Here is a 27,500-nt window from a genome sequence, read left to right as displayed (position 1 = left end):
CATAATATTTCTTGCATATTTAGTTTTTGGACATATCACCTTGGTGCTCTGCCTTTCTGTTTTTTGTTTCTGTTTTGTGTGTGTGTGTGATTTATATGTTTTGTTTTTTTTGTTCATTTTAAATAAGCATGAAATCCTTTTTTTGATATTTAGAGAGGCAATTTTTGCAGTTTTATAAAAAAAAAAAGTACTTTGATCTTTGTTAAAGGTGATTTTTTTTTTCCTTTTCCTGTCTTCCAGCAAATGATGATGCCAAAACAACAAAATGAAGAAAATTGACCATTTAAGTATAAATGAATATTTGCAAGTGGAAGTTTGATAAGTTTAGAGCATTTTTTTGAACCTGATATTGTTTTAATAATATGTCCCTGCTTAATGTCAGAGCTACTCTGAAAAAGCACAGGAACTCTTTTCAGAAGCAGGATGCAACAAACAACATGTGCATGCCCAAATACACATGCACGTGGCATGCACACACAGTCACTCACACACACAGAAAACAGGAGTCACTGTTGTCATCGTTGTAAAATCAATATTGGACAGATTAATTCTGTCCTTTCATCCCAGCTCTGCTCTTTCAGGAAAGCTCCTCAGCACAGCAGTACAACTCTGCAAGATCCTTCACAATAGATTTTTTTTCCCCTGTGCTAAACATTACTCAATGTGCAGCAAGCTCAACACCCTTTCCAACTTTTCCCTAGGGACAACTACTACAAAGGGGCTGTCTTTTCTAAGATATGTCAAGGCCTGAAAACCCACTAACTGGTAAGTGTACAATTCTGACCTGACTGAAGCAGCAGTGGCCTGCAGCCTGTAGAGAGCTCTGAGCTATCTATCTACGCAGTTCTCCAGTTTCCATCATGACGGGAAATTCTTCCAATTAAACACATTTAGTTATTCTTTAAATAGTAAAGAATAGAAAGAAAGACAGATTTGTATTGAAATATATTATTTTGTTAATTTAAACATCAAGTAAATCATCGTAATAATTTGGGAATACTGGAAAACCAAAGATAATTGTAAGATTTTGCTTTTAAGTTCGGGGAAGGTTTAAAAAAATCTGGGATATGTAGCAGAAAAAAAAAAAAAAGCTTAGAACACAGCTGAATTGAGGTATTTAAGATGAATCAAACACACTATCATGCATTTCACTGCTGCACAATATAGAGAATATTATATATTTTCCAAATTTCTAAGTTCATGCAGTATATTGCAAGGGTGTGATCTTATATGATATGTATTTGTATAATATTTATTTGTCAATTACCAGAATTTGGAAGGTAGTTATTACTGGCAATAATTAACTTCTAACAATATGCCTGATTCTAGAAGTGTTTTTCAATACTTATGTATGGTTGAGAGAGAGAGAAAGAGAGAGAGAGAGACCTGTGTCACTGTCAAGGGCAGAACAGAAATGTGGATTGAATGGTGAAATGATATAACCCCCTCATGTGTCATCTTCCTAAGAATAATCTCTCAGCATGACAAGCCTGTGCGTTCAGAAGTATTCTGGAAGTTGCCATTGTGTGGGAAAGTACAGATTACTTTGATGCTGAGCTTCTGATAGACAAATAAGGGAAAGGCTGGTTTGGGTCAGATAACCCGCTTACAGCCTGATGTGTATTCAAGCTGTCCATCTCCATGAGCCTGCAAAGCTGGTCTGGAAATTCTCTAGGAACAAACTTTTCCATTGTTTTCCACACTCTCACTTCCAGTGCCAAATACAACCTGCAATTTTAGAGGTGTGTGAAAACAAGCAGTAAGTGGGGAAAAAAAATGTTAACTGTATCCTTTCCCAGTTCAAGGAAAAATCTGGGATTTGGTTTGTTTTCAAGTTTGCTCAGATTTTGTCCCAAATAGTTCCCCTACTCTGATTGTAAAGCCTTTCAGAATAAAAAGGCAAGCAGGAGAAAATAGAGGAAACAATGTTCATAACTAGTCTGTGTAACCTTTTGGAGCAGGACCAAATTTTCATCTGGAATAGGAGTAAAATGGGTCTCTGTGATGAATCTTTGAAATCAAACCAGATTTAGTACAGCATATGCATGTGGTTTATTAGGCGAAACTCTGTAAGGTGAGTGTTCTAAAGGAAATTTCCAGTCTGTTTTTTCAGCTGGATAATCTATTACATTTAGCTTTTCCCACTTCAACCAGTGCTTGTTATAACATTTGTGTGTATGTGTGTGTGTCCAAGTGTTAAGATGATGGACAGTATTTGCTGATTCAAGCTTATCTAAACTTTTAACAGGAAAATCTTGGATAAACTCAATCTGTTTGAGCCGATAATTTTTGCAAATGCCTAAATATGAGGAATGGTTTTGCAGTAATAAACAAACACAAGTAGTTTATGGAACTCTGCTGAAGAAAAGGAAAGAAAACTTTCCATATTAATGTATTCATGTCCACTTCTAAAAATTTCTCTAAATTATTTTTAAGCCTTAATCCATCCTTTGCTTATCTCTAGACTGAAGTTCAGTTGGAAAGAATGACATACTCCAAAGTACAAGCTCACTGTATGGAGCAGAGATGTATTTCTAGCTTAAGTTACATTTCTGCTCCTGGTGGTTCTCAGAAATCCACACATGTGCTTTGCCATCTCACTTACCAGCTCTTTGCCTCTATTTTCTTATTTATAAAATAGTTGGCCTTGTGTTATTACATTAATTTCTCCAGAGCAATCTTCTGGGGCCAGGACAGATGTAGTGATAGATTTAGGATGTCTCATAGTGTCCCATAGTGTAACTGACTGGGGTACTGTCATTGAAACAGGGGGCCAGGGCAAGCTGTCCTGCATGTACCTCTTCCCATTTTCCTTCTCCTCTTCCATGTGCTGATCTCTGCATTGTATCAATGAATGCTGAAGAGAGATCACTGTATTTTTTTATTATTATTTTTATTTTTAACTACATAAAAAGAGGGTAAATGCTGAAAGAGGAAAAAAAAAATACTGTTAAAAATACAGAGGGACAGAAAACAACCTTTTTATGGAAGTCAGTACTTTCTGAGCTCCTCTGCTCTCCCTAGATAATATGCTTCTGAGTTGGTTGGTCCTTTAGCAAACACTCTCATGGGGAGAAAAAAAGAAAGAGGGGAAAGGCAATGAATTTAGTGGGAAGAACATGGAAATATAGGTGTGACTTTTTTTCCGGTGTTGAAAGAAAAAAAAAAAAGAATAAAAAATTAATGTATTTTAACAGCTTTGAAGTTTTAATGTGAAGTTATTGTACATGGTAAAAAAGACCATTTTCCCCAAGGATATTAGCTAACTGCTCCAGGACAGAATGGGTGGCAGGAGAAGATGTGTTAAAAACCTTATATATATCTTAAGAGACTTTACAGCTTCAAAAATGTTTTGAGGTTCATTTGTACTGCATGCTTTACTGCTTGAACATCTATACAGAACACAGCAAATATGACTGCAGTGTATGCAGGAAGATGTTTTTGGTGCATCCTTTACATTTTCTTCAGTGACAACATCCAGTTGATACTCATCCTTGCCAGACAACAAAGGTGAAACAGCTGGTCTCCTTCATCTATGCTATCTGAACTCAATGAATAATTTGAAATAAATAAATCAGTTTTAAAATGTTAGTTTTTTATCTTCTTGAACTATTTGTGAAACTAGGAAATAATTACTAAAACCAGTAAATACATTGCTGGTACACTCCACCCCAAAACTGCAAATAATGGAAGTCAGACACTTCTTTTTTCCCTGACATGAGGTGCATTTCCCAGGTGTCAGTCTTCGGTTTGATCTGCTCACTACCTCATCATAGTAAAAGTGTTGGCAGCAGTTTTCACAATAGCTAGAAGTTAGACTAACCTGGAGACTGCACTAACTTTCACCAGGACTACAAACAAAGTTGGGAAAAACAAACAACAACAACAACAATAACAAAATCCCACAGGATTAGGTTTAGGGACAAAGATCATTGAAAAGACCTTATCACTTTCCCCCAGGTGAAATAACAGGCCCATGAGCTGGCTGTAACTCACTTCATTAATCAAATCAATGTGAATTTCAAATTTCAAATATAATATCTGAATATACAATTTTAAATTGGTGCTCGTGGAGTTTCCAGCATTTGAATTACAAATTTGCTTTTTACTAATCCATTCCCTAACAGAGATCAAACACTTGAAAATTCATGAAAAGCAAACACGAAGGGGTCACAAACATGGTCAAATGTTACCTGGCTGTTTAATTCAAATGGATACTCAAAGAAAATGTTTCCAATATTTGTTCAGCCCCTTCTTTCTAGTTAGCTTAAAAAATTAAAGTTAAATGGCAGACTAATACTATGTGCAAATCAAGAAAGAGAATCAAGGAGACTAGAAGACAGAAATACAGAGAAAGATCATAAATACAGATTGGAACATCTGGAGTCATAGGATATCAGACTGAGTTTGTGGATGTTCTTATCCATAGCTGTGGTTTCACCTCTGATAAAAATAGCTGTAAAATTTGGAAACAAGTTTGAATTTTGAATATTTCTGTCATTCATCATCACTGTGATCAACAGTTCATCACTAGAAAAACACGTTAATATCCAAATATTTTGAGCCAGTAGTCAAAGTTTAACAACTTGGGTACACATTTCCTTTCTGTTTCAGTGTTGCAAGTGCTAATGACAGCATAGTCAAATATAACCTGAGTAAAAAGGAAAGAAGTAATAGGATTTTTGTTTCTAAAGTTCTGCCTAGTCACATTCAGCACATATTTTATTTTCCTGCATTACAACAATCTACAAACACAGCCTTTTCACTTCAGTTTTTCACACATTTTCTTTGTGTGAATCTCACCGCGATAGGCAAGCTGTCAGTGACAAAGCTTAGTGTCAGTCTCATAAGGCAAGAGATGGGAATTACAAAAGGAAAAAGCTAGTAGCCACAATCAGTACTGTAGCTAAGCAAAACTTTTTTTTAACTTTTTCAACCAAACTTATACTAGAGGGATAGTATATTATACCAGTCATAATTCATGTTATTCTTTCTGAGGAAAAATTATTTTATGCAACTGCCATGTTCTCATGGAAAACAAACAAATAAACAAAATAATATTAGTGAAAAGAACAAAAACAACAAGAATAAAGAGAGAAGGGCTTTTCAGGAGAAAACCAAATTCTTCCATCCTTTTAAGTGCCACAGACTCCTATTGTGCCATAACAGCTTTATGAATTTATGGATGCTAGTACTGCTCATACATTTACACCCACTTCAGTCCAAGTGATGTTTGTAAGAAACTTTTCATTCAACAGCAAATTATTCTTTGCAGACACACTACTATTACCTCTCTACAAGATGAAAAAATAGAGGAGAGGCAAAGTCTCATGAGCCATGTGTGCTTTCCATGAGTCTGCAGAGACCTCAGCTTATAACCCATCTGGGAACTCTGTACAATTCTTGCAGTCTATCACTTAGTCTAGCAAGGAGTACTATTGAACTTGGTGAATCTGATTCTAGACATCTGCTGTAAAGATGATATTGTAAATTTAAAAGGGGGTATAACAGTATTTTTTAAAAAGAAGACACATTAAATTATTTTTGTCTTTAGTTTTTGTCCATAAGAGATTATTAAAAACATGTAGGTGTGATAGATCAATGAGGGTAGATTGTTCAAAGGATTAAAAGTGGCGACTGCTGAATAGATAAAGTTGGAAGATCTCCCTGGAGATTCTGAAAAAAATTATAAAGCATGGAAGGGTTGATTAATTTCTGACAGTTAAATATTGTTACTAGTATACGAAGAGATGTATGTGTCATCAGAAGGTAAAGAAAGTTTCTAGATTGCTTTCTTTCTTATTTCCTGGTCAGCAAGTGAATGATCTTCCATCAACCTTCTTGCTAATATAGTTTAAAACAGAAGAAACCAAACCAAACTAAACCTCTCTAGAAAAGCACTTTTTTTTTTTTTTTTTGTGCGTGTGTGAATAAAGAGTTTGATTTCGTTTAACAAGGCTGTTATTTCAAAAAAAAAAAAAAAGTGCTTTTCTAGAGGGAAAAGCAGGAAAGTTTTGAGGGCAATGGGATAACACAAGTGATGAAAGAGTTCTGCCAGGGTGAAAGTTTTGGCTGCTTGTACAATGAGCTGAAGATTACCAGCAACCTGAAGGGTGAGCTGCAGCAGTAGTAGTATTGTTTAATGGGATACTTACTTTGTTACTTCTCTCCTCCTGGCTGGAGGATTTCATAGCTTAAGTTTTTCTCTTGCTTTCTCTCCTTTAACCTAATTAGAGAAAGAAGAGGAAGGAATTGGTCTCAGAAAGCTTTATTTTGATTTCTTTCCCTTCAGAACATGCAGGTCTTGTTCAGCCAAGATCTTATAGATTCTGTGAAATGCATTTGCTGAGCCAATGTATGTGATTAATTTTATATTCCTCTTCCTACTGCCACAGTAGTGATAAATCAGGAACTGGGTAAGTTTCAGAGCAACTGACAGGATAGGTAGGCTCTTTATGCTTTGAATGAGTGCTGGAAACACTAGAGTTGATCTAAAACTTGGTCATTTAGAGAAGGTTATTTTATCTAAATGAAATCTCATCATTAACTTATAAAGTTCCACAGATGCCTAAAAGCTAAGCTAGCTCTTATGGCTCAGATTGGCTTCATTTTGTTCTCCACTGATGTTGAGCAGCAGGAGAGGACCTTGAGAGGTCCTCTAAAATAAATTAATCTTCATTTTTGTAATGGGAGCTTAGGCAAATTTAGATCATATGCCAGATTTTCAAGTAACTGAAGTAATGAGATGAACTTTCCCTGACAGACTGACATGAGGCCATTTTCATACTTCTTTTTTGGGTGAGGCATGAGTTGTAAGTATTTTGTAAACTGGAGACTGAAAGAAATCTTATGATTGCACCAGGGGATGCACTGGCTTAGCTTGGATATTAGAAAGAATTTCTTCATGGAGAGGGTGATCAAGCATTGGAATGTGCTGCTCAGGGAAGTGATGGAATCCTCATCCCTGAAGGTATTTAAGAGACATGTGGATGTGTCACTAAGATTTAGTGATGGGTTTCAGATTATTTGATGTGATGATCTTGAAGGTCTTTTCCAACCTACGATTCCATGATCTGTCAAAATCTCAACAGTAATGTCACCCAGTCACTCTGACTGTCAGCTTCCTGGTGCAGCCACAGGACATCCCTGCTGGACATCAGTCACTCTCAGGTCTTCACCATTCTTTTATGCAGAGTACCAAACTCTCTTTACACTGCTTTTTGCCAATGTACACTATTACATAGTTTGCACAGATGAATATATATATTTTTTTCTGTATTTCTTTTGAGAAGTTGAGATGTACTTTGCAAATTCCTGTGTGTCCCATCTTTGGGCTGATTGACGTTTGCAGAAATGTGGTAGGAAGTGCTCAAAAAGCAAATTTTCAGCAAATGAATCCCAAAGATCTGGAAAGCAGTTGGTGTAGAATACAGTAACTATGTGAGTAAATTACACATTTAACATCTATAAGACCTACAGGAATAGGTTATTTGTACTCAGTTACTATAATCTGACATTAATTTTTTTGAATAAATGGAGTTAATCGTGATCTACTGGTTGTCTTTGTTCCATGCAAAGAAATTTAATTACATTTGCAAGTTGTAATTAATAACAATTACATTCTTACAACTGCACAACATTAATTACAATACATAAAAAGAAGGCTAGTTCTATTTAGAATACATAGAAGTTATCTTGGCAAGTTTATAGGAACCCTGAGAAAGGTAGGGGTGCCACAGAAAAGTTACTTTAAAACTTGGAAAACTTCCTCCATAGTGTCAGCACCTATCTTTATGAAAACTATAAAATATAAAGCTTTGGGGATTTTCAAAATCTGGTTTTGTCACTTGTAGTTGAAGGTCCTCAGGTTCCCAGGACCCCTTCCTGGGAATGTGAAGCAGAGGCCAATTATTTGGAGCTTCAGGACTTCCAGTGATCTTGAGATGTCATGAATTTTCCTAACCAAATCCATGAGAGACATAGCTTGCTAACTGTGTTTTGTTCCTTTAAGATTGTTATGCTGAAAGCAACGTCAAAGCAACCAGTAGGGTTTCTTTCTAAAAAAAAAAATAACAAAAAAAACCCGTGTTCAGCTAATGATAACATCTCATATTCTCCTTTTTCTTTTTTTTTTTCCACAATAGATTTTTTTTCAAAAAATCCAACACTGCAATTTCTACTGATAGACACACTTGCACAGAAAATGCTCCAGATATCAATGGCGTATTTCACGATACAGTGTTTACCCCTGCTTAAGGGAGACTGTAAAAGTCCTGTCAAATCCATAATTAATGCAGCATGCATGCACTCTGTTACTGATATAACTGCCCTTCCTGGAATTCAATGCATCAGAGGAGCAATGAGAAATCTATATATAAATAGTAATTTTAGGTAACAGTCCTACAGTCTGATATACTTTTATGAATGTTAACATCAGAAACTGTAGCATCATCGCAGAACAAGAGGGTTCTCAAGAATCTATACAGAAGTCATGTAATGCTGAAGCAGGACTGGATTTTTCTAGGAGTGCAGCCTATAGTTTTTTGCCACACCAAAATAATAACAATATATTCACTCATATGGTTTATCTGCAGTTTATTCATTAGCAGAACATCACTGATTTTTAAACATGGAGGTCACACAGCAACAAATTGTCACTTTTTTGATGGTAAAGACTTTGCAATATCCTGGTTGCATTTCTGTTATTTCCATGCATTTCCAATACAGGGCACACTTTTTTTTTTTTTTTTCCTCTAGCCTTTGCATGAACTACTCTTGAATAACTTAGCATGGATACCCAGGGTTTTGCTTATCTGGACAAGAGAAGGGACAAAAATTACTGGAACTGGTTTCTGTTGGCTTGTGACATCATTTATTCTTGTTTGAGAATATATTAAGTGTATTTCCTTTCCAAATACATTATTTGGAAAAAAAGAAACAAACAGAAAAACAAAGTAATAGACTTCCATAAATTGAACTGACAGCATAATTCTTGGAGGTACTTGAACAGTCTGGCATTCAACACAGTAAGTTTTGTTCAAATAAAACAGTCTAATTTTTATTATGAGTAATTGTAGAATATGTGAATAGAAAGGATAAAGTTAATGCATCTTAAATTTAACAGCTTTAAAACAGAAGCTGGCCACCCCAATGACTGTTTGTTTAGCAATACTTTGCAACATGCTTAAATCCGTAATTACAAATAGAAAGCAAATAGCAAGTAGACACAAAGAGAATAGACTTGTCAGTATACTACTGTATCCAAAAATGGGAACAAAATAATGTTGTTTTTATCTTCAACGTATGACTTTTTTTATGCTGCACATAACAAATATGTCTATCTCTTATAGGTGTCTGTGTACCTATGTGTATACATATACATGTATCTACTTGTTTGTATACATATATAAGATCTGTAAAATGAACAACTGAATAAACAAGGTGAAAACTTTAAGGAAAATTTCATTTTTAAATTCCATACTCCAAGCATGTATCATAAAAAGTGACATGAGTACCTTAAAGATAAAAATCTAAATAATATAGTGGAAAATTATATTGTTCCTGTGAGTTAAAAACATACAGTGGGAGCCAGCATCATTTTATCTCTGTATATAACTACATATTCCTCTATATCAGTACCTCTGTCTATACACTGGAGTAGAGAAATATTAGCTAACAATAGATGCATCTAATTGAAATGTGTATGAATGGTATGTACTCTGCACCATCATTTCTTTCTGCAACTAATTTAGAATTCAGCGGAATAATATGAAGTCTTTTACTACTTAATTAAACTTTTGTAATGCCTGTTTTACCAAGATGAATAAAATGCATAAATTGTATGAGGTGACATCTAATGCACACAAAAAAGAGAAATGTAAAAAATCAGAACAGTGGGTACATTAAACTGATTCTTAATAATTGAAACCAATTTAATCATTTGAGATTATTTTATTCTAGCTGACGTAATACTGTAGCAGTTTTATTCTAATTATAACCTGTTTCATTTTACTCTGCCTTTCTAGTTAATTATTACAGTCAATTTGTAAAATGACATGGTTCCACATTTGCATAGGTCACTATTAAATAAATGAATAGCTGAAATTACTCTAGCATTGAAGTGTCAACTTTGGTAGAAGTCAAGAGGACTTCAAATGTTCTTCTAACACCCCTTAATGTGTTAATGACCACTATTAAACTGCAATTAAAAGGCCAGAGAAAAAAATGCATGAAACAGTTAATAGAAAAATAGCAGAGACACAATTAAAACACTTTGGTTTTTGACTGATAGAAAATAAAGTGATATGCTAAAAGAAGTATAGTATGAATCTATGCCTAGCACATGACAGAACTGACAGTTTAATGATAACAAATCATAGGCTGCCTTTTTGGAGCATTACACGTCAGCTTGACATTAACATCAGTAGTAAACAAGACAATGTAATGATTTTATCTTGTATTTAAATTGCTACTTATTATGGTACTAAATAATAGATTTAAATAACTTGGTGTCCAGGCTAGTGATGTACTGTGTTTGTATGAGACAGTACTGAAAGATATGTTTAAGTTTTTTGTCATCCTAAATAAAGGATATATGTATGTCTTAGCTGTGCAGTCTACCACGATTGCATCTGAAACCTTTCTTGAATCCATAACACTGTCATTAGGTTTGTTTGCTCATGTGAAAAACAAGTAGTGATGATCTAGTCCTAATTCAAAGCAGACTAGATATTTATGTATCAAGAGGTGTGTGTATAACTCCTAGGCAGCAGCTCAATTAATCAGAGCTATGCCAAAACTATCATATCACTGTTACTTCAAAAGCATACTTTGCTGGGAGGTGAACTAAGTAGTGTGGGGTTAGTACATGTGATTCCAAAAACTAAATTATGTTCAACATGAAAATCAACATTATGTCTGAAAATTTAAATACATATATCAGAAAATTCAAAGTTACGGATCCCACAGGAATTAAAATTTGACCTCCACGTGCATAGGTAGTATTTCTTATTACTGCTACATTTTAATCATTCATATAATCTACATCTCTGCAAGCTAGATGAGTTATGTTTGCCTTGGGAAATACAACTTCTTGATTTCCTGATTATTTTTTGTGTGTATATGCTCATCCATAAAGTTCAATTAGCTTTACGGGTTAAATCCTGTTCCCAGTTACACCATGTAAAACAAAGTTATTTCTGAAAGTTTAAGTAATTCAACTAATGCAAACAAATTTATTTTGCATTTCTTATGCTAAGTAGAACAGAATTACTGCTCTCCCTACAACTCTGTCTGTGATAGCGTTTGCTCTAATCCCAATCAGTATTTACATCTTAGATCAATGGACTGGCACCAAAGACCCAATCACCATTGCTTTTCCGGACCAATGTGCCTTTTCACCTGTGCAAAAAAGATCAACACATTAACATTTTTGTGCTTATTTGTAAAGAATGCATGCTTTCATGCATTCTTCCAGAAATCAATATGAAAACAAAACTTGTCTTCCCTTTTCCCTCCTGTTTGTTTATTTTTATTAATCAAGTAATGTGAAAAAGCCAGGCAAATTCCGAGGAAGATTCAAACACTATGTTGCACATTCTTGTACTAGGACAAAATTACAGTCGCAGAAGACTAGGTTTTAAAGGAAATTTAGGCATTTAAAAATGTAGATCGGCTCCTAGTGAGATTTTCAAAGGTTATATTATTATCAAAATCCTGCTAGGCACTGCATGTATTTCTTTCAAGTTCTCATACATGTGTAAGTTCATACACTGGAGAAAAAAAATGCACATAATCAATGAAATAATTGGAATAGATTCAATGATATCCATTTCATGTGCACCACAGATTTTCTTGTGCTTAAGTCTGTTTGTGTCCAGATCAATGCAATTTCTTTTGCTTTTGAAAATGAGAGATAGTAGTTATATTGTGCAGCTGCAGCACCGAATTGTCCATTATTTATAGCTTCTCTATTGCACAATCTCATTCCTTTAAAACTTTCAAGGTTCCAGTCCTGCTGAACAGTAAGCTCCAGCTGAAGGGAAGGGAAGGGAAGGGAAGGGAAGGGAAGGGAAGGGAAGGGAAGGGAAGGGAAGGGAAGGGAAGGGAAGGGAAGGGAAGGGAAGGGAAGGGAAGGGAAGGGAAGGGAAGGGAAGGGAAGGGAAGGGAAGGGAAGGGAAGGGAAGGGAAGGGAAGGGAAGGGAAGGGAAGGGAAGGGAAGGGAAGGGAAGGGAAGGGAAGGGAAGGGAAGGGAAGGGAAGGGAAGGGAAGGGAAGGGAAGGGAAGGGAAGGGAAGGGAAGGGAAGGGAAGGGAAGGGAAGGGAAGGGAAGGGAAGGGAAGGGAAGGGAAGGGAAGGGAAGGGAAGGGAAGGGCGAGGCAAGGGAAGGGCGAGGCAAGGGCAGGGCGAGGCAAGGGCAGGGCGAGGCAAGGGCAGGCAAGGGCGAGGCAAGGGAAGGCAAGGGCGAGGCAAGGGAAGGCAAGGGAAGGCAAGGGAAGGCAAGGGAAGGAAAGGACATTTTATCACATTTACACAGCTCAAAACAATGTTGAAATAGATATTTTCCAGGCTTTTCCTATTACAGAAGCTTGCCTTTATAATTGCAAATTACATTAATGGACTTTCTTGGAGGATATTTTTATAAAGATAGTTTGGGTGGATACTCAGGTTCACCAGAAATGGATATTGCTAAAAAGAAGCAAGGGAAATTTTTTGTCTGGGTGCTATAACATTCATATTACATCACTCTTATAGTTTCAGTACATTACCTATTCTTGTTAGCCTCCTTTGTGGATTTGCCCTTTTAAAGGAGATTTCTCAGTAAAGCCTGAAGTTGCTTGCTTGTTTATTTATTTGTTTATGTACTTATCTATCTTTTTGTAGTGTCCTCCTACATCTACACTTAGCTGTGATGTTGTGTCATGGTACCCTTGGGCCTTTGGTGCCAGTATTGGGCTGCCAAGCACATCTTAGGTTTTTCTTGTGATTATTTTTAAAAGTCTGCTTACCATGAAAGCCAGGATATGGAACTGACTTGCCTTGATGTAGAGCTGGGATGAATTCCTGTAGTGTGATTTCAAAGACTACTGGCTCCTTGTTTCCCATGACAATTTTACAGGGTTCAAGAACAATGAACAGATCCTGGGCAGGTCTGCTTGGTGAGATAGGTCATACAGGTGTTGACCAAGCAGGGTATAAATGTATTCAGTGTGTAACAGGGGTCAGAAGAGAGTTTGGTAACCACAGGGAACCTGATCCTTCACAGCTTGTGAGCACAAAGGAGACCCCAACTGCTCCTGTGCCTGGTGATCTCTGTTGATCCATGTTCAAGTTAGGTTCTCAGCTGAACTGACATAGACAGTCCAAGAGGCACAAAAACTGTACTCCACTTCTGCAGGTGTTTCCTGAAGTCACTCATGTGAATCAGCTTCCCGGTCCTGGGTGTCAGAGGAGCATTCACCCTGTGAAGGGTCAGGTGTGGCATCCAAAGCCATGGGGCATATCAACACTAGCTAGACAGTTGCTGACTTATTCCTGTCTACACCATCAGCTGAAACAATCCCATACACCCAATTGCCAAAACAACACTATTTACTGCTGCTGAACAGACTAAAGCAAGAAAGAAAAGCAAGTATATATGAAAGAACAGAAGAGTCAGGTGGAAAGAAAAACCCAGGTAAAAGACGGATAGAGTGTATTATCAGGAGAACTGCAAAAAAGAAGTATAATAAGATTTGTGAAGAAGACTGGGCCTTCTGCAGAGAATAACATGAACAAAAGCACTGTAATGGTGACACAGAGGAGAAGCTGCAGAAAATACGGTACATTAAACAGCAAAAAGCTTAAGTTTTCCTTTAAAATTATACTCAAAAACATAGTGACATTAGTTAATTAAAATATTCTGGTTAGCTTGTGATATTTGTAAGTATTTTTGAACTGGTGTTTTTTTAATCAATTTTGAAATGCTATAAACCAGTGCTAGTAAGTAGATAGGAATGACAATTCATTGAGAGAAAATAAATTTTTATATTTTGGAAAAAAATCTTGACTTATGACCAAATTTAAATATCTGGATTTTTTTTTTTTTTTTCTAAAATGTTTTGTAAAACAAAATCAACAAAAATGTCTAGCAATTGCTTTAGAAAATATTTAGGATGACTTTTGTGGTCATACTGTAAAGGAGAACTTGATGCTGAATCGAAGATACATATATGTATATTTAATTGTAAAGTTGAGAAAAATGTAGATCTATTTAAAGCAGGGATGACAGTTGTTGAGCATTGTGATGTATCATCTTGACATGAACTGAATGAGGTAGATTAGTGACTGACACTAGCAATGTCAGAATTTACATTGCAGCACACACAAACTCCATGGAAATATACTATTAGCACTCGAAGTAAGCAGTGATGAGTAATGAGATAAAAATTGACAGTGTCAATAGTCATAAGTCCTCACAGTCAAGAATAATGAACTGTTCTATGTGTATTTATATTAATATGTGTGTATATCTGTCTGTCTGAAATATATCTATAAAAACTTTAATTACAGTTGTTTTGCAAAGCAACAATCGAGAATCAGAGATAAGACAAGAAATCTCAGTGAGGTCTACTTCAAGTCTGTAGAGTGTGGTTTACTCTATACTTATCTTCACATCTGCACATGGGGTAGGCATACAGTTGACCTCCCTGTTTACCTTATTTTAATTGCCAGAAACTTGTCTAACAGGTACACAGCTGTACACAGACAAGTGAAATACCCTGTTTTATTAGGACTACTTTCTTAAGTACTCCTTTGCTCATTTACAGTCAGGCCAATGGTAAGTTTTACAGGAATACTGGAAAACAAATGCATACCTGCTTTAACATACTGCACTGTCACAATTAAAGAGTACTATGATCCAGCGGCTAGTCCAGTTTGATAAAATTTATTTCCAGCTCTGTTTGTCTGAGAAATATTGGGCAAGTGACTCAAGAAACCAATTCCAAAATCTCCGTCACTCTGGGGTAGAACTGCAGAATATCCTTCCTCCAGCAGGGGTTGGGACTGCAGACATCTGGCTTTGCTGGGAAGTGCCTCGGGCACTGCACATGTATTCAACAACTGCATCCCCAGCTCAGCCCTCACAGCCACACTGTACTAAACAGAAAGAGGGCAGGTGCATCACATCAGTTACCATAATACATGCTAAGTGGTTCTGTGTGAGAATAAGGTTCTTTAAAGTTCCCTTTGCATCAGAGAAACTTGCCATTGATGGCATATGCAGGTTATAACTGTCTTTTCTTCAGTTTCTCCTGCAGCAGTCCCTGCTAAAACAAAGCTTTTTGTCAGACTGAGATTAAAATTATTGTTTCAAAGTCAACTCTGGATAGCCACCGAAATATTATAAGGATGGGAATTATATTAATGCCTTGATGGATAGATGATTATTATCTTTTGTTCTTTCTCTCTAACAATGTTTGCATCACCTTGACATGAGGTGGATGGATGAGATTAGTGACTTCCACTAGCAGTGTCACAAAAAATACTATGTTGAATTAAATACTAAGTAATGTATTTTGCAGTCAACCGCCATAAAGGGATACAAACTTGGCAAGAATCCATGCTTTTGTCTTCATTAGTCCTGATCAGAGGGATGAGTATGTCCTTCTGGTCCAGCTATGGCTTCCAGAGCAACCATTACAGTGCCCTACACATATGATAGGCAGGACAGACTTCTAAAGATTAATTTCTTCCTGTTTATTAAAAAAGCACCATACACAAATTTGGTCCCACCTGAAGTTAGTAATTAAAAAATGAATCTGGTGGTATTTCATTCCTGTGGAGTCTAGGGAGACAAAACCTTTGGGAAAATGGAAGCTGTAGGAAAAGATAAAAACAAATACAGTGAAATATCAAAGACTAATTGAACTTTCTGTATGGAAGGAGAGCAACAACAATGTCTCATTTAGATTTCTCTTGCCCCTTTTGGAGAAGAAATGAAATAATGGGCATCTGTATGTTGTATCTGCTGTGATTTTATCTCATTTTCTTTCTTTTTGTTGCTCTATAAAACAAAGTTTCCAGGATGATTTATGTGTCAGGTTTATGTTTCCAGTTTTTCTAATGGAGCAATTTTATTTTAAAAGGTAAAATATATTTTTTAACCTACCGGTGACATCATTCTCCACATTGGATCAATTATCTATGTACTGAATAAAGTTTAATTGAACCCTTTTAAATATGTGCAGCTGTTGTGCAGTGAAATAGGCAGGTGGATTATCTCATTAGTATTAATATAAATGTTCTGGGGTCTCTGCACATTTTCATGTGTGTGGTGTATATTTGGTAATAGTTCTTAAGTTGTTAAAAATAAGATAAGCAGTACTAGAAAACTTTGATAATTTATATAATATTTGGTTCTTAAATGGCATGAATTAAGGACATTAAAATGATGAGTGATTACACAAAATCTATTCCAGCAGACAGAGTGAATGAAAGTATTAATTTTAAAACTTCTGACCTATTTTAATTTTATTTTAGGAGTGCTCTGTTTTATGTATTGGTGTTACTATCAGGATTTTAACTGGTTTTCTTTCCAATCAGCTTAGCTAACTTAAATCCTTTTGTAAGGTTTACTAACATCAAACATTTCTGCCTCATCTTCCAGGAATCTATTTTCAAAGATATTATTTGTTCCTGGGACCAAATTGTGACACTGCTTACACAAGTAATTAGGGCATAAAGCTGGAAAAAAGAGGCCAGGACCACAACATATATAAAATGCTACAAAGTGACTGAAAAATGGTCGCTTAACTAGCTGAGAATATAACACACTGTTTTCAGGTCTGAGGGTGGAGGATCAGTGGGAATTCTGCTTGGGATGGTGCATCTTTGAGCTCCCACTGAGCCTACTGGATTCTAATGCCAAGTAGCGTTGAGGTCACCAGTGAGAAGCTGGACTGTTGAATATATATCCAGGATTTAAAGGTCATTTTTGTACTTTTGCTCAAGTCCCACAGGGAAAGCACTTAGTCAGGAAGAAGAAGGTATGCTTCCCATTACTGCCAAAGGGGACCCCTCTATGGGCACTGAGCTAAATCCATCCTTGCCAGCTCTGAGGAGTTAAAGCAGATTTCTTTGTCCATAGGAAACTCATCTTTTGACTACGTGGGGAAAGGAGCACATTGTTAAACTTCTGGGGTTTGCAGCTCCTGAGCACAAGAGCAGTCCTTTCTCTCAGGATCACAATGTTTTCTCCTTTGGGTTGTCATTGAAGAGCCTCTTCTCATCCACCTAAAGAGCTCAGTACCAGAAAAAGCTCCCAGAAACTGGAAGTTCGATTTTGAGCAGAGAGAGAGCAAGGTAGAGTGAAGAAGAAAAAAGCAAAAATCACATGGACAAAAGAAGGTACAAAATTGGGGGAGTCTGCAGTTACATACCAGTTAACTGAGAGAAAAAAAAAGAAAGAAAGAAAGAAAGAAAGAAAGAAAGAAAAAGAAAGAAAGAAAGAAAGAAAGAAAGAAAGAGAAGGAAAAAGAAAGAAAGAAAGAAAGAAAGAAAGAAAGAAAGAAAGAAAGAAAGAAAGAAAGAAAGAAAGAAAGAAAAAGAAAGAAAGAGAAAGAAAGAAAGAAAGAAAGAAAGAAAGAAAGAAAGAAAGAAAGAAAGAAAGAAAGAAAAAGAAAGAAAGAAAAAGAAAGAAAGGGAAAAAAAAAGAAAGAAAAGGAAGAGCCTATGGACACTGACCAGTAAAGCTTTATTTTTAAAACATCAACTACAGAGCAGATTCATGAACTGATTCACTTTATACACACCCTCCTAGCTGCTGAGGAAGTGACTCCTGCAGTAAATCTTCACGGGAAAACATAGAAGCTCAACATATTATACGTGAATTACTCACACCAAATCCATCACACCAAATGCTTAGGAAAGGTGTTAGTAGACCAAGTATATAGGTTAACAGTACTAAAGTAATTCCTTGGTCTACAATGTCTTCCATCTGTCCTCATATTTAGGAACAGGCAAACTGCTACCTTGGGATATGACATCTCTGCAGCTAAATGGGATTCAGGTATGAGGAGCAGTAGTCACTTGGAAATGCAGCAATATTTACTCTGAGCAGCAATGGAAATTAGCTGGTGTGGAGTTCCATATTATTACTGCTTCCACACACTGAGATAGCTTGCTTATCACTACATAGCAGAGCTCATTGCAAGCATTCATGGACTCAGATTTCTTATAGTATGTTGAGATATTTCAAATTATTCCAATTAATTTTTTACCTGTATTATGTGTTGTGTATTGTCTCCATTATCCACTTTGATTTGTACCAGAAACTTTCAGAGTTAAAGTAATATTTGTGTTGCCTTTCTTCTTGCTTTACTTCCCTAAGGCTTGTGTTAGAAAAGCAGATTTTCAAGCTTCATACCAAGTTCTCTTTGTCTCAGTAGAGGGTGATGGTAGCACACCCCAAATACTGGGCTAGCTATATATTACAGAAGTTGTAAGCTGTCCCAATATCTAAAAATAACATGGGAAAAAATGCCCATAAATATACATCCAAGGTAAAACAAAGTGTTAGAAATACATACTGTGCACATATGGCATTTAGCAACAACAAGCAGTTCTCAGGAAAGAAAGTAACGATGAATGAAATGACAAAAAGGATCACTTCCCTGTGTCTTCAAAAGCTTTTTTTTTTTTTTTTTTTTTTTTTTTTTTTCTGTTGCTATAGGGCTGAAATCTTAAAGTTACTCTGGACAGCTAGAGCAGCATTTCAACTGGACCACATGGAATAAGCATCCTAGCTGCAATTTCCTCAGCTGTAATTTCATAAAAATTGTCAATTAAATGATTTCTAAACACACTTATGAAATGAATAGCAAAGAAATATTACAGTTTAGTGTCAGCTTCAGTGCCCTGATCCATCTTTCAAATCTCATTTCAACCTTGGAAAGATTAAGCAACAAGTGTAAAGGAGTGCTTGGTAGGGCACTATAAGGAAAATAAGTAAAGGAATGCCCCCTTGCCAACAAGCATTACTGCTCCATTTTATGTATCCTCCAATACCTAACTGCAGAAGCTTCACCTCCAGCTCTGTTGTACAGACTGGGGGATTAGTGAGAGACCACCCCGGAGGTTGTTAAATAGAAAAACATAGTGTGCCTGCCAGCTGGGGGCCAATTGATTGCTGCTGGTGTGTGTAAGGTAGTGATGAGGGGGAGGCGGAGAGGTGATGGGATTTGCTCCTGAACAGTTGGTTTTGTGAAGGACTCTCACTACCTCAAAGCTGTTGAGGCTCTTGCAATTGCCCTATAGTTTTGCCCTGAGTGGCTGCTAGGTTTTCGTGCTAGAAAAATTGATGGATGTAGCACAGTCTTGAATAAAATGTCATTATTAGCAATGAAAGGGTTAGAGTTTTTCTACTGCCTGGTTGGTACTGAGCACCTTCACCACCTGCTGGATTTGACTGCATATAGGATCAAACCCTGTAAAAACTGGAAGGTTTTTTCCGTTATGTGAGAACTTCCAACAAGAACTTAGGATTTTTAGGATTTTCAATAATTATCACGAAATGTTGCATAGCATTATTTTGTTCCAGGGGAAAAAAAAAAAGAAAAAAAAAAAAGGTTCCTTTGCAGATGATTTGTGGAAATCATCTGTCTCTCCTCTCTCTTACGGGCCTGAAGATATTCAGTAGAAATACCAGTATGTTTTTCAGTCTTTCCAATTTAGGGTTTTGTTTACAAAACCTAAATTAAATTTCTACATGCAAATGAAATGGCTTAGTTATTCCTGTAGGCAGAGGCTAGTAAGTGGGGTCTGTTTTACCCTACTTCTAGGCATGAATAAAAAATGTGTGCATGTTTATCTAAATGTGGGACACTCATCTGGAGTGATAAAATTATATCTGTTTTTTCATCATACTAATATTCACCTCTCTTGTACACTGCTGATAAGGCTATCAGCATCATTTGCCCAAGCAATGAACTTGAGATACCTAAATATTAACTATGTGTGATGCTGAAATATGACACATTATTTCCAACCTTCTAATCCATGACGGTGTTGTCATTTTTACCAATGACTACTTCATGTTGTTAATATCCTTTCAAGGAAGATTTTGTCAGATATATTTTGGCAGTTCTGTTATGGCACCTCCACCAACTATCCTTTATCTAGAGTCTTGATGAGACAATCAAGGAGTTCTAGAACATTTTTCCTTTTTTAGCCAAATCTCTGACTGTTTTGCCTCATCATAGTCTGCTCATCAATATCTTGTACATTGAGTACTGATATAATTTTGGCAGCACATGGGGTGTTTTAGACAAGGGACAAAGTTCTGAAAAAAAAAAGTTTAATTCTGTTACTGTAAGCTTGAGATGAATTATTTTGTTGCTTTGTTGAAATGTTACTTTTGTTTCCTTATTGCAAGGGGGAAACCTCAGATATGGACAGTACTCATTGCAGGTAGAAATTATAGAAAATCTAATTCTGAATTCTCACTGTCCTCCATTTGTAGCTATAACTAGAAATGTCCAAAAGGTCAAGATCTTGTCAGAATTGGGAATGATCACCAAATTACCCTGATACTAGGGTAATTGTGTGAGTCAGGTCTCCTATTTCACAGGATAGAAGAAATTGGATCTCCTAGTATTTCCAGCTGTTTTTATAAATAGTTAAACCAATTTGCAAAGAACTCTTCTTACCCAAATCTCTGAGTTTAGCTTCAGAGCAGGCATATCCCACAGCAGCAGTTTACCTGCTATTGAAGGTGCAGTGGAAGATGTTGTATGCCACGGGATTCTTTTGGTGCTGATAACCTTCCCCATTGTTTGTACCAAGTTCTCAAAAATGCATTGAGACACTGACATTTCTTAATTCAGAAAAAGACCCTAGCACAATGGCTTTTGTAGTAAGACATTTTAATAGCAGCGTAATTTCTCTTTTTCTGTAGTATTTGTAGACTAGGTGATTTCTAGACTTGTGAAATTTGTTCCTTTCACACCTGTTGGACAAGATGTTATCCAGTCACTCACATTAAAAAGAGCCACTGATGCCTAAGTAGCTCGTATTGCATTACTTGGATACTTGTATGCTCTTCTTTCTCAGTAGCTGGTGAGATTTATGTTATATCCACACATTCAGTCTCGCAGAAGTATCTTGTATGGTTGCAACCTTTTCTATTAATAGTGTGTGGAAAAGGAATCAGTATAATTATGATATTGATTAATTTGATACTATTGTATGCAGAAATATCATTAAGTGTCTTCTTTATTACAGAGAAATAACAACACCTTAGAGTGAAATTCGGTGATATTTAGAAACATTATCAGTCTTTTAGAGCTGTCAGTTTCTAAAATGTATATCATCTGTTGTTGTAGAAGAAAATGCAGTTCTGTAAAATACAAACAACTGTTGGAGGATGGTGAAATGGCTATAAATTGCCAAAATCTGCAGCTGGACACGACATTCTGGAAAGATATCAGCAGGGAATCGAATAAGCACAGTTCCCTATAGTCTTTTGCCATATGATTTTAGTTTCTTAGCATTTGTACACATGTTTTTGTTTATTATGTAATGAAAATTTGACACATGTAAACATGCTATGTTAAGTGAGATTTGAAGGTAGGCTTTAGCTGGAGAAATCCCATAAAAATGTCTAAACTAATTTTTTTCTTTTAGGCCAGAAAGTTTTAGAGAGATCAACTTTCTATGTGGCAGCTGGGCTCCCTGTGGTACTGTATTTTATTTTATTTTATTTTATTATTTTTTTAATAGCATGTAGCTTCTAGATTTTAAAACAAAACATACTATTCACTTCCTGAACAGGCCTGCAACTGAATTAAAAAAATATTTGCAATACACGTAAATTGGGAAGGAAGGTAGCATAGTATGCAAGATGCCTTTTGTTCTCCAAAGGCCCAAGGAGCACAAACATAGATGCAACTTCACAAGGGTGAGATAAGGAGAAGGTTTCTTTCACCTGTGTCCCACTGAGAAATACATTCATCTCCTCTATGGAGCTGCTCAGCGACCTGGGTGTTCACACCATCCAGCTGCTCTTTAATTCCTACACGTTAGGCTATCTGTGCTGACTGTGCAGAGTCTTCAGCATACAGGGGAGGTGAGTCCGCACATCCTGCACAGGGCAGGCTACTCTGGCTGCATGCACCTGCCAATCCATCCTACCCAGGCCTCCACTTTACTTACCTTGCTACTTCTGCATTACTTCAAAGCCTTACTTCTGATCTTTGGTCATTGCAGGGTGAGACCAGTTTTACCTCTGACCTTGTCTGCCTCCACCACCCACATGACCCACCCATGTATTTTCAAATTTCTAGGGCTTTGCAGATTGCAGAGCTTGGATGCAAAGAAGGGGAGCAGGCCTGAAAATGTTTTAAATCAATATATGTGGAAAATCAAAATCTGACAGTCTTCGCAGCAACGTGGATAACTCTCACCATTAACTAAGTGTATAACCATAAATGACACATTCATGATTTAAAGAAAAGGTTTTCTCTTTTAACAGAAAATAAAATTCAGTGAAATCCAGTAGTGAATTTAAACTATATTTGCTTAATTTGCTCATATATATCACTGATGAGAATTAAGATGAAATCAGAGAGGTAGAGGACTTCTAAGGTGGAAATTCCTTTGGGCAAGAGACAATGATGGCAACTTCCCACGCTATCAGAAGGGCACTTAAGGAGTTGCTCTTCAAGTGGGAGCTGCTAATCAAATAATATTTTGGCTATTTCCTCTGGCCTGATTTCATATTCACTCAGCTTCTTCTAGTGGACTTCCTTGAAGCTCTTGTCATAAACTGATGTTTCTCTTCCTTTTTCCCTCCTTCCTCAATGGAAAACCCAGAGGGAATGTGCATTCCTTGAGTGAATCCCTGTTTCATGGGTCAGGCTGGCCCAGGAATATGTAATTTGTACATCTCCCCTCCATCTTCGCTGAATTGCACTTCTAAATTTGAATCCTGAAGGGGTCACATAAAGTGAAACAGGGTTTGGAGATTTATTATAATCACATGCTGACATTTTCCCACATCACTATCCTACCTCATGATTTAGCAGGATTGTCAGCTCCTGCTCAAAGGAGGGTGAGGGCAGAAATAGCAAAAGTGTTGTAAGATGGCATGGAGGCCTTCTGACAGCACAGCGTGGGGAGCTTTTGTGTTATGTGTTGCAGTCCCATCCTTTAAAAAAGCTCCTGAGGCTGCCATTTTGATGCTAGAAAAAAAAGTAATTTACACTTTAAAAGAGACTCAAACCATAAATCTTAATAGGCATTTCTATTTCGAGCCTGTAAAAATAAAAACTTTTAGGCCTAGTTCACAAAATATTTGGAGAGTCTCCAGCTTTAACGTGGAAAAGTAGAAAATATGTTTTATGGTAAAAATAAGCTTTTTACTATTTATACTTTTTTTTTTCTTCTCTTTCCATTCAGAAAACCAAAGCTACAGATGACTTAAGAAGCCAGGATATTTTGCTAAAATATTATAGTTACGTTTACTGTAATGCCCTCGTTTTCTTCACTTTTCTCTTCACTTTTCTCTCTCCATCTCTCACTTGCATTTTCTTTCTTTCTCACTCTGTGTATTTTCCTGATGTTACAAAACCGCGCGTGTGACATAAAGCTTCCCCTCAGCTGCCAGAAAAGTGAGAGTAAAGGTAATAGGTACCTTTTTCATAAAAACACACCCAGTGTTATCTCACAAAGTTTGCTCATCTAGAGCTATGTTAGATAGCACTGTATTTGGTTTGTTCTAAGCACTGAAACAAAGCAGGTACATCAAGAGAGAGGGAAGAGAGAACTTAACAGGAATGAATTTGATGATACTGTGTTAGCTTCGGACTTTAGATTTAATAATGATAATGATGATGATGATGATGATGATGATAATAATAAATGTTTTCTCTTGATTTTGCTTTAGACACCATGAAAATGTCAAGCAGACAATTGTTTTGATTCTGATTTTGCATTTTGTTGTCACTCATTAATCCTCAGACAGTTTGAGAAGCTAAATATATGCTTTCTGGGGTTTGTTGAGACTCACTAGTATGGCAACACAGTCACACTTTAAAGATGTTGGCACTGTCTTTCATGGTCTCACTTTCATGGCTGTGGTCTGAAGGCAATTTTGTGGGTCTCTGTGATAGAGTGTGATGAAATGGATTGGACAGCAATATAACATGCCAGTATTTAAAAAAATAGAAATAAAAAATGTGTATCCCTCAAAAAGTATTTACTAGCTGACCAGTAGCAGAGGAAGAAGGTGCAAACAATATGCAGGGAAAAGCATCCTAGTTAGTGCTTCTGGAGAGAAGAGGACTTGTAAGTTTGCCGTACTCCTGCCCAATAACAATGAGTTGTGAATTCTCAGGCTGAGAGAGAATTCTCTCTTGGCAACATCATTTTTCATTTTCCAGCAATAGCATTTTGAGCCTTCTCTCCAGCCTGGATATTTTTATAACATTCCTGTGCTCATTAACAAATTCATATCCTTACTTTGCAGGTTGAAAATCTGGGAATTTTCTTTTCTAAACTAGCTTTCAAACCGCTTGCTTTCTGCCCTGACTAGGGACAAGTGGTCCCAGGTTTTATCTTCATTCTCTTCCCTTCGCCAGGAACCAGCAGATTAGTCATTTTGGGAAAGGTCACATTAACCTCTTCTGAGTTATTTGAGTTTGCCCACAGATGACTGCTTAGAAGGAAAAATTCAAAACAGAATCTTGGAATGATCACATACCTCAAAGCAAAGTTAAACACCTGGGTACACTGCACAGGGATGTTATTTTCAAAGAGGAAACTTAAGCTGATAATGACCCATTAAGAAATAAAATTGGAACGTTAGGAGCAGGAACCAATAGGGAGATAGAGATATGGATACAGATATTTTCTGTTGTGGAATCCAGTATAAAGTTCAAGCTGTGTAATCTGTCTGCCATTACATTCTAATAAGAAGGTCTATTTAGTGCAACTAGTAACATGCCAACCTGAGGGACTCACTGATACAGGAGCTCAGCCAAGCAAATTTAAAAACATTTCATCAAAAAACATATAATTTTATGTTCATTAGTAACATTTCCTAACAGTAACCCAATGTTGTGCTTAGATTGCAAACTGATTACTGCAGGACCAGGAAAATCATTGTCTCCTTTGCTTTGTTGGATGGATGCATTACTGATATTTTGTTCATCTTTCTGTAATCTCTCACTCCACTATTACAATCAGGATATACAACTTGATGGACTAATGGTGTGATCCAATATGGAAAATCTAATATTATCATGTAATTATAATAATTATTATTTTTAGTTTTAGTTTGTTCTCCTGTCTTACTTTTTTATTACACTAAAATTTTCTTTTTTTTTTTTTTTTTTTTACTTTTAATCCTCTAATTCTTCAAACTTAACAATCCCCAAAGCCTGTCTTTTTTTTTTTTTTTACTCTGTTTTTATTTCCCCTCTTTGTTCTCCCTTTCACTTATTCTGTTCTATCCACATTATCCTTTCACCCTTGTTTTGCCTTCCTCCTCTCCTCTGCTCACTGGTGGAAAAGAACTCACAATACTGGAACTCTGACTTTTTCAAATGTAATTAAGCTGATTTCCAATCCTCATGTATTTCTCTTAGTGTTTTAATTACCTACATATCTTAGTGTTTTAGTGACCTACATATTTACAGTCACATATCAATGTGCTGTTTTGTTCTGATGGGGTCCAGACAGGTATTGCATGTTAGTGTCTGTTTTACTAGGAAAGAAAAGACTGTTTAAACTCTTTTCCTATCTCTGACATGGTTCTCTTTTCTGGGTAGCAGAAGCAACTTGGAAGTAGGATATTCATTCAAGATTTCTCTGCAAAAGTCCTCCATCATCACTGCTAGTTTTCTTCCACCCATGTATACCAACAATGAAACCCTACTGGTCTCAAATGACCAGAACAGTGCATGAAGCATCCTTGCATTTGCTTTTTATCCCTACTCCCCTTTCAGCATCTTGGGCTCCCCTCCAAGTGCTGAATCTTTACTCATTGGAGTAGATTCTATTTTTATTTTTAATCTTTTAGTAAATTTTGCTATGTGCAGAGAGGGAAGATGATTTTTTTTCCACTTCCTCTGCTTGGCAAATCTTCTCTTAGCCAATGTAATTCCTTCTTCTCTTCAGATAAAGTACAAATCATGAGAGACCTCTCTTGCATAAAGGGAAGACAGCTTTTCTGATATTAATTACATTTTCTCAGGCAAGATACTACTCTGTATCTCCCTGTACAGCATGTTCAATGGATGGGGGAAGAGCTGGGCTGCTATGTATCTCCTACATTTCTTCCTGAATGCACTGTCATCAAAACGAGGTCTTATGCTGCAGTTTTCCTAGCTGTAAAATGGGAATCACTCAGAAGAGTAATTAATTCATGCTGTCACCTTTAGAAGATAGAGCTGCCTTCTAGGATTCTATAGAGAGTTGCTGTCCAGAGTTTACATATGTGTAAAGGGATATCCATAACCCAAGCTACATTTCCTCTGATAAAGCATCCATGCAGTTTTGCAAATGCCCCTTCAGAGGTCAGCTTTGAGGTCTTTGAGGAATAGTCTGGATTCCACATCACTGTCCCATTTCTTTTCCTTTCTTTGTAATGTTTTTTCTTACTTCTACACCTGTCTTGCCATTAGATCAAAAGTGGGACTGGCTTACCTCTTAGTGAATTTTGAAGTTTTAATATTTTTTTAAAAATTATTTCTATGAAAAACCTGTCCTGTTTCTTTCACCTGCAGCAGTCAGCAAAAGCTGGTATGCTTCTTTAGGAGACTTAGGATTCAAATGTACTTTATCCAGTCAGTATTCCACTCCAAAGAGGCTTTACTTGACAACAGGTATTGGAAATCCATATACATGGCTGTAAAGGTATCTGCCTTGTAAACAAGTAGCACATTACCCTGAATAGAGTAGCTACAACTCTGCTGACAACACTGGGATTCTGACACCTTTAATAAATTTGTCTCAAAGTGTGAGAATGAGCAGATACACATTTTAGATAGTGTCTGTCATGGCTCGGGAGAGTGATGAACTAGATAACCTCTTGGGGTGTTTTCCAGCCTCATTTTCTGTGATTCTGTATGTGCTCTCTTAAGCTAACACCTCTTTTAAGTAAATCTACTTTGGTAGCAGCAGTGGGAAACACTTGAAACATATGTCTTATGTAACTGCTAGTAGACTCACATCCTTTAGACTCACCTTTCCTTCATGTAACGAACAATGATGGAAGCCCATTAATAATGAGATCATAACACTGTGAAACTGGTAAGACTAGTTATGCAAAAACCTCCAAGCAATTTCCTAGGCCAACTACCCATTGGTACTGTGGGAAGACTGCACTGTTTTACGAGACCTCTCACAAATGAAATAAAAAATGAAGAATGAGCAGGAGATTGCATGAAGGACAGTGCAGCTGTCTGCAAAACCTTTAACTTGCTCTCCAGTGATTTATATATATTTCATGTATTTACTCTA

This window comes from Anser cygnoides, chromosome 1, assembly GCF_040182565.1.
Source record: "Anser cygnoides isolate HZ-2024a breed goose chromosome 1, Taihu_goose_T2T_genome, whole genome shotgun sequence".
NCBI lineage: Eukaryota > Metazoa > Chordata > Aves > Anseriformes > Anatidae > Anser > Anser cygnoides.
This window is presented reverse-complemented; position numbering follows the sequence as displayed.